Source organism: Mya arenaria, chromosome 10, assembly GCF_026914265.1.
Source record: "Mya arenaria isolate MELC-2E11 chromosome 10, ASM2691426v1".
Classification (NCBI taxonomy): Eukaryota; Metazoa; Mollusca; class Bivalvia; order Myida; family Myidae; genus Mya; species Mya arenaria.
This window is the reverse complement of record NC_069131.1, coordinates 23,476,231-23,491,933: the sequence shown is the minus strand read 5'-3', so window position 1 is coordinate 23,491,933 and position 15,703 is coordinate 23,476,231. Positions and strand designations below refer to the sequence as shown.

At 33.9% G+C, this 15,703-nt stretch overlaps 1 protein-coding gene and 1 long non-coding RNA gene across 6 annotated transcripts in view; both read left to right on the top strand.

Annotated features, from left to right (window-relative positions):
- Window positions 1-15,703, top strand: part of LOC128206092 (uncharacterized) — a 126,872-nt gene that overhangs the window by 71,632 nt on the left and 39,537 nt on the right. The window lies entirely within an intron of this gene.
- On the top strand, window positions 855-14,416 carry LOC128206094 (uncharacterized). Of its 3 annotated transcripts, none has more exons than XR_008256383.1 (7): window positions 855-1,385; window positions 6,094-6,180; window positions 6,922-7,065; window positions 9,199-9,309; window positions 10,326-10,403; window positions 11,405-11,507; window positions 12,307-14,416. It is a non-coding gene; the product is annotated as an uncharacterized LOC128206094 (long non-coding RNA). The 3 variants fall into 3 exon arrangements; XR_008256384.1 differs by lacking the exon at window positions 855-1,385 and adding an exon at window positions 1,410-1,620; XR_008256385.1 differs by lacking the exon at window positions 855-1,385 and adding an exon at window positions 5,855-5,892.

The following is a 15,703-nucleotide window of genomic DNA, read 5'->3' as shown; positions in this document are numbered from 1 at the left end:
CCTTGATGAAATATGGACCGCTTGTAAAAGTGGGGCATATGGGGTCAAAAATTAGGTCACTAGGTCAAATTTAAGAAAAATCTTTGAAACACATTAGAGGCAATATGTATGGTCTTATATTCATGAAACTTGATCAGACTGTTTTCCTCGATGAACTCTTGGACATGTTTTAAACTGGGTCACATGTGATTAGAAATTAGGTCACTAGGTCAAATCTTTCAAAAATCTTGTCCGAAACTATTTTATGGTGGTGATTGGTCTGATTAAGTTCAAACATGGTCAGAATGTTTCCTTATGTTGAATTTCGACTGCGTTTTAAAAGTGGTTTATTGGTTCAAAAACTAGGTCACTAGGTCATATCTTACAGAAATCTTTGGAACACAATGCAATACATCTGCTCTATTTTCCATGAAACTTAATCAGAATGCCTCGATGAAATCTTGGAATAGTTTAAAAGTAGTAGGTCATGTGGAGTCAAAAATGAGGTCACCGAGTCAAATCTTAAAAAAAAATTGTGGAAACTCTAGAGGCTGTATTTTTTTTGCATATATCTGGACCAATCTTCATGAAACTTGATCAGAATGTTTTCCTTGATGCAATCTTAGATTAGTTTGGAACTGGGTAGCATGGAGTCATAAACTAGGTTTCTTGGTCAATTCTAAGTGTTATATATATTCAATATTTTTTTTTTTTCAAACAGTTGCAATCAAACTCAAACTCATATACATACATATATATATATATATATATATATATATATATATATATATATATATATATATATATATATATATATATATATATATATATATATATATCTACTACAGATATTAAGGTGACCATATATATATTAATCTAGGCATTATGGGGACCGCTGGATTAAGGCGACAAAAATTGGTCTCCTTAATATTTTCAGTCCAGATTTGATGTATCAAATGTCAATAAAAATGTCCATTGACAGTAAGTTGATAAGCTTGAATGTTTATTTACGAGATCATTTCATTGTTTTAAATCTTATTATCTTTTAATATTAAAAAAAATATTCTTAAACTTTTGTGTGTGTATATTTGTGTATCCATAAAAATAGCTATTAAGGCGACCAGGGAAAAAATCATAATTTTGGTCAAAAATAGCTATATACTAAGCATTTTTTATTTGTTTTACTTTATTTAAAGCCTATTGTATAATATCCCGAAGTTTCATTCCATAAAATACAGAAATAAGGAAATTCGATATTTCGTGTACCATCAACATCCAAATTTTCAAGTATACAGAAATTTAACTTTCCGGAATATAACGGAAATTTTTGGGTATCTCCGTGGTACCATCTCCGTGCAATTATGCAGTATGGCGTTCATCTCTTACGGAAAGAGAATGGTAACTTGGTAAGTGTTTAAAATACATATTCAACGTTTTTTTCGTTTATTTTTATGACTTTTGTACAGTAGTATAAATCGTCCACCCTTTGGATGAAAAGCAAATGATTTATCCGGATTTTGTTCATCCGAAACTAAATCACTAGTATCAACATCCGGTGTAATTTTTGCTTGTATTTTGGAGAAACTCGATTGATTTCTAACAAACTTGGTTTACCACTACATCGTCGCTTATTATTATTTGGTATGTTCCAATCTAAAAAGGGATTTGCTCCCTTAACATCTCAGATTTTAATAAATAAAAGACGAAATGATACAAATGCCTTACATTTTGTTCGTCAATGTCATGTCATTAGTCATTCTCACCACCTTTAAATAGCAGAACAGAACGAACACTATCACCAATTCGTATTGTGGCTTTTTGCATGTGTCTTAAATTCTCATATTTGATAATAAATGCAACAATAAAATATTTCCCTTATTCTGCCACAGTTATGCACCAGTCAATTGTAACCATGGCCCCCAGGCAGGTCTTGTTTATACCAGGGATAGCAGGGGAAATGGGCCATGTTTTTACGTTCCAGGTGGACCGGCAGTGCTGAGTGAATGCGTGTTATTGTTTTTGCGCTGAAAACAGGGAATGGGCCTAACCTAGGATGTCCCCAGGGGCATTTGACGGGGATCTGGTCATTTCGTAACCTTACCATTTCGTAACTGCTGAATCTTGGTTATTTCGTAACCATTTTGTCAGTCAATTCGTAACCGTCAAGAAATCAATTGCTCATATGGTAACCACCATTTAACAAGGTGATAAATAGTACACTTAGCACCTCGTTAAGTGTATTGTTCGAACCTGGATGTATATGGCACAGCAACCAAGACACCAATTGGAAGACATTACTCAAATTCTCACTAGTAACAAGCCAATAATTTATGTTACTCAATAGTTATTAGATATATATATATCATGCTAAATTAGAAATGATTTGTCATTACGTCAAAATTCTTTCAGCAATCGTATAGTTTCAACTTGGAATAATTTGCCACATGAATTAGTGAACACCACATCTGTGAATGCCTTCAAGGCAGGTCTTGATAAACTTTGGAAAAACAAACGATTTGATACATCTGAAGTATATTAAGTCATACCGAAGGCGGAGAACTTACAGACGAAGCAGTTTAAAGGGATTTACTAGCCTTTTAGGGCTAAAGAAGTTCCCTAGATGACAAAAGGTATACTACCAAAATATGTTAATTATTTTCTTACATTTTGCTTACTTGTAAACAATAATTTAAGACTGATCGCGATGTATTTTTGAGTAAAATTACGTGTCAAAATAATTCTGTGTATTAGGAATTCGCGAATCACGTGTCATTTTGTTTTGACAGCCGGTACGTCATTAAATATTACACCTGTGATGTTATGTTAATACGATAATCGATAATGATGATTGCGCTGTGGATTGACTGTCGCGCGATAATCAAACGATAATCAAACTTGTGAAAAGAAAATTGATTAAAACATTTATTTGTTTGTTGCAGAAAATAAAGAACTAGAAACGTTTTTTTAGTGATCATTTTGAAGGGTTGTTTTATCTTAAGACTTCTATGATTGAATCAAATTAGAGCGGTGCTTTAATTAAACTATCAAACATACTAAACAAGCATTAAATTACGAGAGTTGTTTTATTTCAAGACTTGGAAAAAAGATGGTTATAAAAACGCAGAAATGTTTAATTATGCTTATCACTTTTGCAAGTGCTTTAATCATGTCTCAACCTCCGTCTAAACGTCGGAGAATTGAACTGTCCCTAGAGGACAAAAGCCTTTAAAGGTTAACTCAGTTAATATATTGAGTAAACTTACTCTGTACATCGAATCCCCACTAAACCGGAATCCTCACTAAACCGGAAATTTTGCCCAGTCCGGACCTTGTCCGGTTTAGTGAGTTTCCAATGTATTAATTTCCAATAACAAGATACAAAATTAAACATATCGACACATTTTTAATACAATAAGCATATAAAAAGCGCATACTCTCATTCGGCAAACTCACTACATTTTACAATACTTCTATGCAATTTAAAAAAATGAAATTCTAAAGTTATATGGTCTATATATTTAAAAAATATTGGCTTAAGGTCACAATTCCTCTCAATGGTAGAATATCTATGAATTAAAAAATTATTACATTTAATATTCAGCCTACTTATAATATTTCCTTCGCAACATAAAAAAATAGCTAGTGTGAATGTTTCTATTTGTCATAGTTTCAGAGTTTATTGGCAAATCGCACTACACTATTAGGAATAAAGAAGGAATACATCTACTAGATTTAACTTTGTTTATGTTGTTATTTTTATGTTTTATACTTACAGTAAACTTATTTTGTAAATTCAAATGGTATTAAATTAATTCCTCATAATTATAGGAGTCAACGGTTAAGATATGACCATTCGATTTCTTAACGGTTACGAATTGACTAACACAATGGTTACGAAATGACCAACAGTGAGCGGTTACGAAATGACCATAATTCATTTGACAGGGCTTTTACCAGCTGTTTGTCTGTGCAGAGCGGGAATTTTACCTGGGATTGGCTGGACCGAAAGTCAAAGTCCCCGCTATAAGCAGGACCTTGGGGGCCCATGCTGCAATTGACTGTTGCATTATTTGGATTTTTTCTTAACTTTACGCCACGCCCCCCTACAGTATTTTATAGTCAAGTTTAGTAACATTTATTTACAGAAATTGGATAACTTAACAAGTAAAGAAAACTGTACTGAGCTTTTGAACAAACCTACATACTTATAAATCAAAATTGATATTTTAGGGTCTACACTGAATAAACCCAAAATGTTAGTTTTGAATTGCTAAATTCGAACAGTATTTAGTCTATCCACACAAAATTTACAGGATCATCAGATAACAAATTTTCTAAAAATTCTCTGTTTGCCAAATAGGGAAGACAGGTTTAAGTGGGGTTAAAAGGTTGCTATCAAAGTGTGACCAAAAAAAAACTGTTCAAAATTGTGAGTATTCATTTATCTTTCGTTCAGTAAAGAGCATGCAATGGCATAGTGGTTGGATTAGATAATCTGACAGCGGTGCTGGACGTCAGGAGTTCAAATATTGTTGTGAGTTCAATGTACCAAAAGAATACCTTTGGAATACACAATTATCTATAAAAATGGCAGTGCAAATTGCCCATATTGTAGTAATGTCTTAGATCCAGCTTGGATAACTTGGACACAGTAAACGGTTCACACCAAGGGAAATTCTCAGATAAAACAGCGCTTATGAACTTGAACATTACATTTTTCATTGAGACAAAGAAAAAACATTATTGCTGATCTTCTGAAAACAAATCTTGGATTTAAACTAATCACCAACAAAAATATATGCATTTTAATCACACAATGTAAACAACTGCGCCACAGATCTTATCTGTATGTTTAGGGTTTTTAAAATTTAGCATTTAAATATAGATTAGCATACTGGTAGGTCTGGTTGGTCTGTTGCTTTAGATGCTAAGTAAACATAATGTCAGTGATTTCATCACTATTTCTATTTAAATATCAGTTTTCTTCTTCAGAGCTTCTCACATTTGCACCATTTTTTACCATTTGAATCATAAAAAGATAACAAACAAACACGGATGGAACATTTGAAAATACAATTCAGTTGGTTTCTATTTTCTTGCTCATTTTTGCTTGAAATTATTCTGCTTGAATGTGATTTATGTTGCTTAAATTTGAACTTAACTCTTTGTGAATATTTAAGGAATGTAAGGGGTCAGATTTCAGATTGCTCATTATTTCTGGAACACTAAATACTTTATTTGATTGTGTACACTGCACTTTCTTGTTAAGCATTCATCCAAATCATTTGGGTAAATATTGGCAGAAAAACTGCTTTTAGATTTATACTGGTCATCAAAACCGGCACTGACAAAACATAAGATGTGTTTAATTAATGTGCGGGAAAGAGGTTTAAAGGTGTCCGCCCACAACGAAATACTTGCGGGTCACAGTACCCCTTCAAGTAGTTCTTGAAAAAAAATTATTCTGTCAGGTAGCGTTTGATTATGTGTACATTGTATCCTTGTATGTATTTTCAAGTGTACACATGATTTATATAAGGTTTGTACAATTTTAGTTTTATTTAAATTTTAAAATTTTGACATTTTTTTTAAGATTTGCCTGCCCCTGTCTAAACACTTTAATTCTTGGTCTTTGGACTATTGTCTGCAACTTCAAAACACACTTTTTTGAACAGGACACATTTTTCTGATATTTTATCCAGTTTGATTGCAATATAAGTTGTATTTATCAATCAAGTAAAAATGACATTTATATTTCCATAATTACCTGGTAGTTATTTGTTTATTTGTTTTAATTCATGGATAGGTTTATTGCGAGTGTCATGGAAAGCTGGAACTTTTCAGTACACAACATGCAAACTGAGAATGAACTGTGTGTGCCGGCTTTGTGAACAAAAACGCAAGGCGGCTATGGTAAGTTGCGTCAAGATATCCTTGGGACCCACCCCCCCTGGACACGCAATACAATTCGTGTTTCGCTGATCTGTTGGCTGGGATCAGATCATCCATTTGGGGATTTAGATATGTTACCCCAGCCAACAGGCTGCATGTTTAATTTTACTCAATACTAAGCTTTGTTTTAGTGCGAACATCAACATGTTTATCTAATTGCAGTTGCTGCTTGGGACAATAAAGTTAAGTCAGCAACCGTCTACCAGACTGCAAGATTCATCTCTTCCAAAGGATGTCGTACCTTTCCAGGTGGGTGTGCATTGATTGATTGATTGATCGATTGATTGATTGTGAGTTTGTGTAAATGAATAACTGTGAAACCATAACCAAATGTTGGGCTGTAAAGGTGTGTATGTGCATGTTTCACATATTCTCCGTCCTGGTTGGCATACTGGATACTCAGACACTCTGCCATGAATGTTAGAGAGTTTAAAGCTATTTCTTATTTTCCTGTGTAACTATATTGATGTTAGATTAAATTTACGCCGCCGTGTTACTGAGTAACAATTTGAAATTGGGCCAAAATCATCAAGCTAGAGCTTTGCATAATCTTTTTCAAACTTCTGCGAGATTTCTGCCCTTGACAATATTTGCTCGCAGCCCCCCTCAAAGTTGCACTTCGTTCAGTATTTCAAAGCTTACGGATACACTTTTTTGTTAATTTGAGATCTTAATGTGGCTACTTCTAACTAAATAGATGCTCAAAGTAACTAGATGCTCTGGGTGTTCACTGGGTGACAAAGGCTACCCAGTATTGGTTGTTTCTTTTTTCTGAAAAGATGTTTCTAGTGAATTGCCCAGTTGCAGTGGTTTTGACGCCACAGAACCAGCATAGCTCCATGACAGATATATATGTTTTCGTCAATGATGTCAGTACTGCTGTATTGGAGGCCTCACAATTTCTGTGTGGAAATGTCATCTGATACACTCATAACGGCGTATTTCTAGCATAGCTTTCATAAGTGCATGGCCATTCTCTGTCATTTTCAGATACACTGTGTTTTGTGTGGATAAGAAATGCAGAGTGGTACCACCAATCACCTAAGCCACCATTCCCCTAACAGACAATAGGCTCATGGGGACAGTTCCTGCAATTTACAGAAAAGCTCTCAATTGTAGCCCTACGAACATCAGGTAAGCGATAAATCTGGACTTCAAGATATCTCTGTACTCACTGTAAGTTTATACTTCATTTGAACAAAACATAGGGCCGAATTCAGAACAATCACTCTCACTCACACTCAATGAGTTAATCCTCTGTAATCACATAACGGTCGAGATATTTTCGAGTGAAAGGTATATCTGTATTCACAGGTGTGAGTGAGACTCAAGTGTTTTGCGTGAGTGGGACATTTGTGAGTGCTCGGCTAGGCCATTTGAACCGCCCTTGAGGATTGGTTGTGAATAGGAATTGAATGAGTGTATGTGAAAAAAGTACATGGCAAGTAGAAAAGATGAAATATATCAAATATTTGGAACAAATAAGGGACATGCTCGTTCCCAGACAATATTTAAGAGAATGGGATAATCCATTGAAGTACATGTTCATTCAATAACGTGGCCATCTATAAACAAAACAAATTCAAAAGGATGCGCCTATCATATATTTGTTTTGTTTCGCAATGATCTTGAACCCCCAGCAATGTTGATGTTTGCAATTCATCAATGGCTGCAAAGACAGGCAGCTAAAGGTACGTGAAGTTAGCATCCTAGCGGCATGAAGTTAGCGGCCTAGTGGCGTGAGATTGGCGGACTAGCGGCCTAAATTTGTTATCTATTTCAAGGTTCAATGGTTTAAATGGGAAATATGATAAATCAATGTTTTTAGTCGTACGATAGCGGCCTTAAATTGTTTTCTACTTCAGAGCATTTTTATATGAGTTTTCTTCTAAATCAATGCTAAAATAATTGTTTTCCTATGCAAAATACATCACGCTTGAGCGGTCTTGCGGCGTGAACTTGGCGGCCTGGTGGCCTGGCGGCCTAAAAATCCCCAAAACTCAATCCAGAAGCCCAGGAAAAGGGGGAAATGCTGATATTGGCTAAAGGATGTTGATTTATGAAAAGGACATTTAATTTATCATTGTTTTAGAAAAGAACGCATATAAAATGCTTTGGAATAGGAAACAATTTTAGGCCGCTAGTCACATGAGGCGGCTAGGCCGCCAGGCTGCTAACTTGACGCCACTAGGCCATTTCATAGCGTGGTAAGGGAATTGATATGTATTTTCCAGCCTACATTCAGCTGGATTATTATTACTATTATTATTATTATTATTATTATTATTATCATTTTCATTATCATCTGACATCATCAGCAGCACCACCACCAGCAGCAGCACCACCAACACCACCAAATCATCATCAACATCATCATTATTATTATTATTATTATTATTATTATTATTATTATCGTCATTTTCATCCATTTTCCCCTACATTTCTTGAGTTGTTTTTCACTCCGAGGTGTTATTTCCCCATAAGAAGTAGATTCATTCGCTAATTCTATCCATCTGCTATTTTTTTCAACTTCCATTTTTTCAACTTCCATATATTATTTTCAAACGCCCAAGACCGCTTTATGTAGAATACAAAAGCAAGATTATATATGAATACATATTTAAATTACGTGATACAATGGAAAACGGCTACATATTTAAAACAGCAACAACAACGACAACAAAAAACATGCATTTAAACGTATTTTGCAACAGTTATTTACAACCCAAAACGTTTATTTTTATTAACCAATTGTTAAATGTAAATTTCAGTTTCAGAATAACACTTATTATCATTTGTTTGTTGCTATAACTAACAATAAGGTACTCAAATCTCAAATAAACATATGTTTACAATGTATAATGTAAACATCACCATAGTCAAACAGATAATCCGATATGATCATGTAAACATACGTGTATAATTATATACTGTATTGCTCACTTGATGAAGTGGAGTGTTAGCGAGGCGTGTGAATACGAACAGATCACTTGAGTGTCACTCCCCATATTCCACTCAAGTGATCATTTGAGTGTCCCTTACGGGAATGTGGTTGGAGTGTGAGTGGGAGTGGATGTTCTGATTTCGGCCCTTACAATTTCAGCATCAAAATCCAGGTTAAGATCCCAGACCGAACTTTGTCTCCTTCATTAAACTTAATTTCAGATGTTCTATAAGCCACATACATGTTCACTACTTATGACGGATAAGAACTTTCGCAAATTGATTATAAATGCGTTTTCCCAGATTTACACCCTCCTCTTGCAGATACTGCCAATGGTGAAGCTTGGGTGCACCGGGCCGGTTTTCCAGCCGTGTGGAATCAACATCTCCAGCTGAACTGGGGCCGGGAATTATATAAGACTCCTTAGCAGCATGGTGAGCTTTTGCGTATTTATTTCCAGGCTCATATACCCGGCCAGGCTTCTGCGTTTAAGCTTTCCTTTCGTCATTTTTTTAAATAACGTATCTCAAGTCTTTCAATGAAATCACAACTGTGACACCTTTGGAGACTAGATTTAAATTAAGGAACCATTATGTGTAGAAAGCCTTTTGGGTGATTTAAAATCAAATTAGTAAACAGGATTCTCGTGGTTCATGGTTTATAATTGGCCTTGTGGACCTTTCATTCTTTACTTTGGTAACAGCCGCTTAAGTATGTAAGAAGGGGGGGGGTACAGATGTGATAGTAAACAGTGTTTAATATGGTATATTTGTTTTTATTTTATCACCATTTTGAAGGTAATGATTGTGTTAAATCAGGGATAAGTAACAAGTTTAACACAAACACTGTAACATGTTTTTTATTTCAAATAAATCTATAAATTATCTCTGGAGAATTTAGTCTGATCTCCATTTCTCAGAAAATGTAGCTGTCTAAGTGCCTATTCCATCAATGAGTATCACTGTCTTTAAATTGCTGTTGCGGTACAGTTTAAATAGCAAAAGTTTTATGGCCCTGCTTGTTTGCAACTCCTCATTCATTTTTGTACAGCGAGAAAAGTAAGGGAATTCTAGAGATTTACTAGAATTATGGATTGTTTTTCTTGAGTTACACAGTACATAAGGAGGAATAAGTGTGTACACAACTCCTCATTTTATTCCTGTTTATTATTTATATATGTAACATAGATGTGTACAAGACTTAGAAACATGACATAAAAGAGCTCACTTTGATAAATTTTCTCAGAGAAAGATATCTTTACTGTTAAAGTAAGAACTTTTACTGCATAGTAAGTAATGTCTTCTGCTCATCTTTATGACATCATTACATGGAATGGAAACTTCCCAAGATACATTTCCACATGGCGCAGCTCATTTATATATATTGCTGATGGATTGTTTAGAAAGGGACAGTTTTAATAGGACAAAATGTTTTAATCGCCATTTTACAGAGTGCCAGCCAGTCATTGCTGTTCTTTTCATTGCTGAGGAGGACAGTCCTGCCAACATAACAGTTTGTTCAATAACAGGTAAAAAACTGGTCTCACTTTACATTTTCAACCACTGCCAGATAATATAATCTTATATAATGATAACTCCTTCTTCACAACTGGTGTTAAATATATAATGATTAAACTAACAATAAAATGGAAATTATGCTCTTTAAACTCAGAACCATTATTGACTGTCTGATGCTACTGGTAAATGAACTGGTCTTGATGTCCTTTTCTTGAGATAATAACTATTTGCATATTACCCCGGTACTACTATTGTACATTCAATAGAAAATCGTCTTGTTTGTATCGTTAAATGGCTTTATAATGTTCCCCACTTCCTGATTCTTGAAAATTATGTGAACAAATGACAATCCTACTACCATTTAAAGTTTGATTAAATTTCGGACAAATGTGTGTGTTTAAATTTGCCTTCTGCTTAAAGTAAGGGTATATATACTGGGCAAGAAGTGCTGAATTTCATCGTGAATGACATTGATTATCCATAGTTTGAATTTGGTTCGGACATGTTTGACGGGAATTTAAAGACATTTTTTTGTCATCATTTTCGCATACATTGTTTCATTCCAAGATAAAAAATATAACCTTTTTCAAAATGTTCAATCTGTGAGAGTGCAGCTTTAATAGACCAGTAAAGACTTGTCGATGTGAAACTAAACTCTCAATCAAACTTTGGTAAAAGATCAAATGCGGGGCTCCGTGTGCGGCATAGACTGTGTTAATATTTATTTAATATGATGAAGAGCTAGTTAAGTTATTTTTGTTAAAAGTCTTCATTTGAAGCAAAATATGTTGCAATACCCTGTATGAATTTTCTTCACTGGATATTGATTCATAAAAAAACATTGCTCCAGGGTGCGGAGCTATTTTTTGCTATATGTCTATATGGAAAAATCTTCTCCTCAGAAGTCAACTTTGTTCCCCAATGTGCAAGGCACAATCGGTGAAAATAATTTCAATAAAAGTCACTGATTATTATTATTGTTATTATTATTAATAAACTTTTACTATTTCAGGAGACAAACAGAAACACAGAGGTGCTATACATTCTGATTGAAAAACAAAAGCTTCTCCCATCATTTTGGCGTGGCTCAGATCAAGAGGAGAATTTTAAGAAAGGTAATAACTGAGCAACTAAGAACATGCAAGTTGCACTGGTTAGAGTGTAAGACCCATCTCCCTTCATAAGAATTGATAATCATCACTGTATTAAATCAAGAAATTGAAACGTAAGTGTCTTGTCTTTTGCAGTGTTTTTGAAATATAATATAATTTAAAAAAAAACTAAATTATTTAATATGATTGTGAATGTGTGATGTTTTCTTCTGATCATTCACTCTCAAAAACCAGATACTAAAAACATATTTGTAGATTTTTTTGTTTTACTTGTAAATATAGTTTTAAGGTTGTATTTTAGGCAAAGCCTTTTATTCTGCTCAATACAAACTTAAATATTGTAAGAGTTATGGCCCTTTGTAATTTTTAAACAAATACATTTTTTTCATGTTTTTGTAAGCCCATTATTAAGGGACTTTTAATATTTTCACCAGCTGCATTATAAAGTCAGACCAAAAGTGTTCAGTAAGTGTCCAAACAATAAGTTAGAACAAATATTGTTGTAGAATGTTTTGTGAAGACATACAATTGGATTACTTTTGTGTCAATAGGATTAAGGTTTCTGCACATAAAAATTATTTAGAATTGCATTTGGGTCAGTCGGTTCACGTTCAATATTACTTGCAGTATAAGTGGAAGCAGTGACTTAAAATTAATTACCAAACAGTTTCTGCTCAATTGCTTTGAGTTAACATACGAGTTATGAAACTTGGAATACTAGTTCTTGGTGGCATAAATGAAAGACCTTGTTTTGTCACATTGACTTGTTAGCAAGCACTAACTTCCTCTAAATTCTCTTCAGGTGATGATTGGGCACACACAAGAAGACATAGATCACAGGTGTCTAGCCATATGAGTAGATAGGAGTGTCACACTCTGCCAAACTTACTTCATCAGACGAGCAGAAAGCTTCTCAAGATCCCGCACTGCACACTAAGACATAGTCTTTGACTACAACAAGGTGATGAAAGTACAGAGAGGTCCAATTGAAATCAATTCTGTGCTGCGTCATTTCTTCATTCTGGAAGTCGATGGACGTGATTTATCATGGCATAAAGTGTGCAGTTTGCCGACTATCAGCAGTCTTGTTCACCAGCTGTGCAACTTGAGCTGGTAGCTTTATTGCTTGAAGCCACTGCACAAGAGGGGGAAGGTGCAGGCTCATCAAAAAGTCTCAAAAGTTGAAACTAGGAAAAGAAGTTTATCAAGAGTGTGAATCTATTTTGAAAACAATCGTTACAATGATTTGGTTTCCTTTGAAACTTGATACATACTATGAATTGAGATGCTTAAATAAAAAACCGCTATTCAAATATCAGGAAACTGCCTTTTTCATACTAAAGGGTAAATGATGTCGCCATTTCCTGTATGTATTTAAATAAGATATGTCTCCACAATTAATATTTTTAAGGAATTTTTCTCAACCTAATGAATGAGATTAAATTGTACAGCGTTATATGAGCTTAATATGTGTTTTCTCATTCTTTAAAATTGGTGAAAAATTGTCAGAAGATAATTAGACCAGTATCCATTACTGCAATCATACAATCAAATATACAGGGACAAGCCCACTGGGCATATAATATAATTAAACCCTGTTTAGGGGCACGAGGCAAACAGAGTTACTTTCAAACGTTAAAGCTGCACTCTCACACTTTAGATGTTTTGACAACCTTTTTCATTTTATGTCTTGGATTGGAACCATCCAATTTTTGCGAAAAATTAAATCCCAGATTTTTCTATTTAAGTTAAAACATTGATGTTTTTCATGCACTTTTCTTAAACCGTTAGTAACATTAATTTTCGAACGGAAATATGAAATCTGCGATCTGATCTTTTGTCAGCAATCTTTTATCATTGGTTTGCAGATAATTACGCAAAAACTTGCTCATTCCAAGACAAAAAAAGTTGTGGAAACGGTATATCTGTGAGAGTGCAGCTCTAAATGTTTAATTGCTTGATTTTAGTACTGTATTAGAAATTACAGGGATTGGGGTATATTTTTAGTGTTTTTATTGCTTGTTTTTGATTCATACAGTCATACTTTATTCTTCAGGGCACAACTTACAAATAGACAAAACTGGAAAATGGTCATATCAAAAGGTCAAAGATAATGCAAGTTGAACAATCATATTGTTCATGGCTTGTATTTTTGGTATATTTTGTTGCATATGCTATAGAAAAGTTGAAAGTTAAAAATAAATTCATAGTTGAAATGATGGCTTTGAATGGTATTGTCAGATGAGAAACGGCACTATTAAGAAATAGGTATAATGGTACTTTATTTATTTTAATCAATTTTAGATATTATGAAAATTATTATCTTATTTAGTACATGAGACCTTTTAAACAGTTATTGACAATATAACAATGTGTATATGAAGCTTTAGATCAACACTTAAAGCTGCACTCTTACAGATTGTCAGTTTAGACACAAAATTGTCTCAAAATCGGCTGATTTGGTTATCATTCCTTTAATTCAGTCATATTAGATTATTCACAATAGAACCAATCAAAAATGTTTGGTAAAACTGCCGAAAAGTTCATTTACATTAAATTGTTCGTAATGCTTTTAGTCATAAAACATCATTTTTTTAAACATAAATATGATGAACTGCAATCTGATCTTTTTTCAGCAGTCTTATATCACTTAAAATTGGGTCTAGACATTTCTGCAAAAAATACTCCATTAATAGACGATCAATAAAAGAGTACCGGTAGTCAAAACGATCAATCGGTGAGATTGCAGCTTTAAATACACCTTTTAAGACCGCTGTAAAATTCCAATGGTTTGCCTAAATCTTTAAAGCTAGCATACTGTTTAATTGACAACCATACTTATTGTTTAAAAGTGTCATGATATCTTTGTACAATGTTTTTATATAATTCATTAAAGAAGTCAATACAAATTTGTTTATCTTGTAATTTGTTATCTATTATTTAAATGACTCAGACAAAAATGGGAACGTCAGTGCTAGTTCTTTTACTATTAACATCCCATGAAGTTTCTATTGGTGTAGCAGCAAGGAGGTGTTACATTAAGGATGCATCATTTAAACCAAATTATACATTCATATGCACATCATACAGGCGTGTAGCCGCCTATACGTGAATACGCCACTGAATCCACATGATTCTGACAAAAAAATCAACCAAAGTTGCAGTATGCGAACTTGACTACATGAATCTAAAATAGGTTATTTTCCAGTACTAAATAATGCACATCGGAACGTCCAGAATGCACTAGATTGCACCATGGTTTTCAAAATTTTCTGAGGGGGCACGCCCCTGAACCCCCCAGCACATTTATGAATTCACATGAATAGAGGGGTAGCTACGCCCCTGACATAATTGAAACCACAGTGTGGCTAAACAACACTTGTATGTTTATCATACGCAGTGATCTCCCATGGAAATGCAATCGTCAAAGAATCTGAAGGGGCTGTTTATATGGACTAGATTTGAAATGCACCAAGTGTTTAAAAAGTTGATTTCAGTCACGAAGAGAATCAACCATACCCCACACTTGTTGGAGTAAGATGAAATGTCCACTTTCCGCGAGAAAGAAAGTACATTGAAAATGTTCATTTGATTCAATTGACTTTATCTTTTTATAAATATGTTGCAATACATAAAATACGTTATTTGTTATAATTGTTTACCCATGTTGAATTTTATTTGGCAAATTTATAAGAGATTTATATATTAAGAAACTCAGCCGCTAAAGAGGATATGATTATGACATACTTTTTTTTATATCTTTCGAACATGAGTTTTTGAGTGAATATAAGCGAATGTTTTGAAAATGCATCTTTTACTTGGATTTTATAGATTGTTATTACGAAATAAAGTATGGCGAATCAAACGAAGTGTTAAAGCCAAGCTATTGATGGCTGAAACCCTTCAATAAATGTTGATATGTGCTAAAATATAGTCTTTGAAGTCCAAAATTTTGAAATGCGTTACTAACCCGATTCAACAAAAGGCTGTTGCACAATCAGTTGATTGACATAATCACGTGATAAATCAATAACTTCCATTAAGGTTAAAATATTCAACACCTTAGTATGAGTCCCTGTGGGCGAGTGGATAAGCGTTCCGTTTTTTATTCTATGTGTTATCTGCACCCCCATGTGCTTGCTCCCAACTTGAACAAGATTAATTTTTAATACTTTACTGTAAAATGCAATTGAAGTATA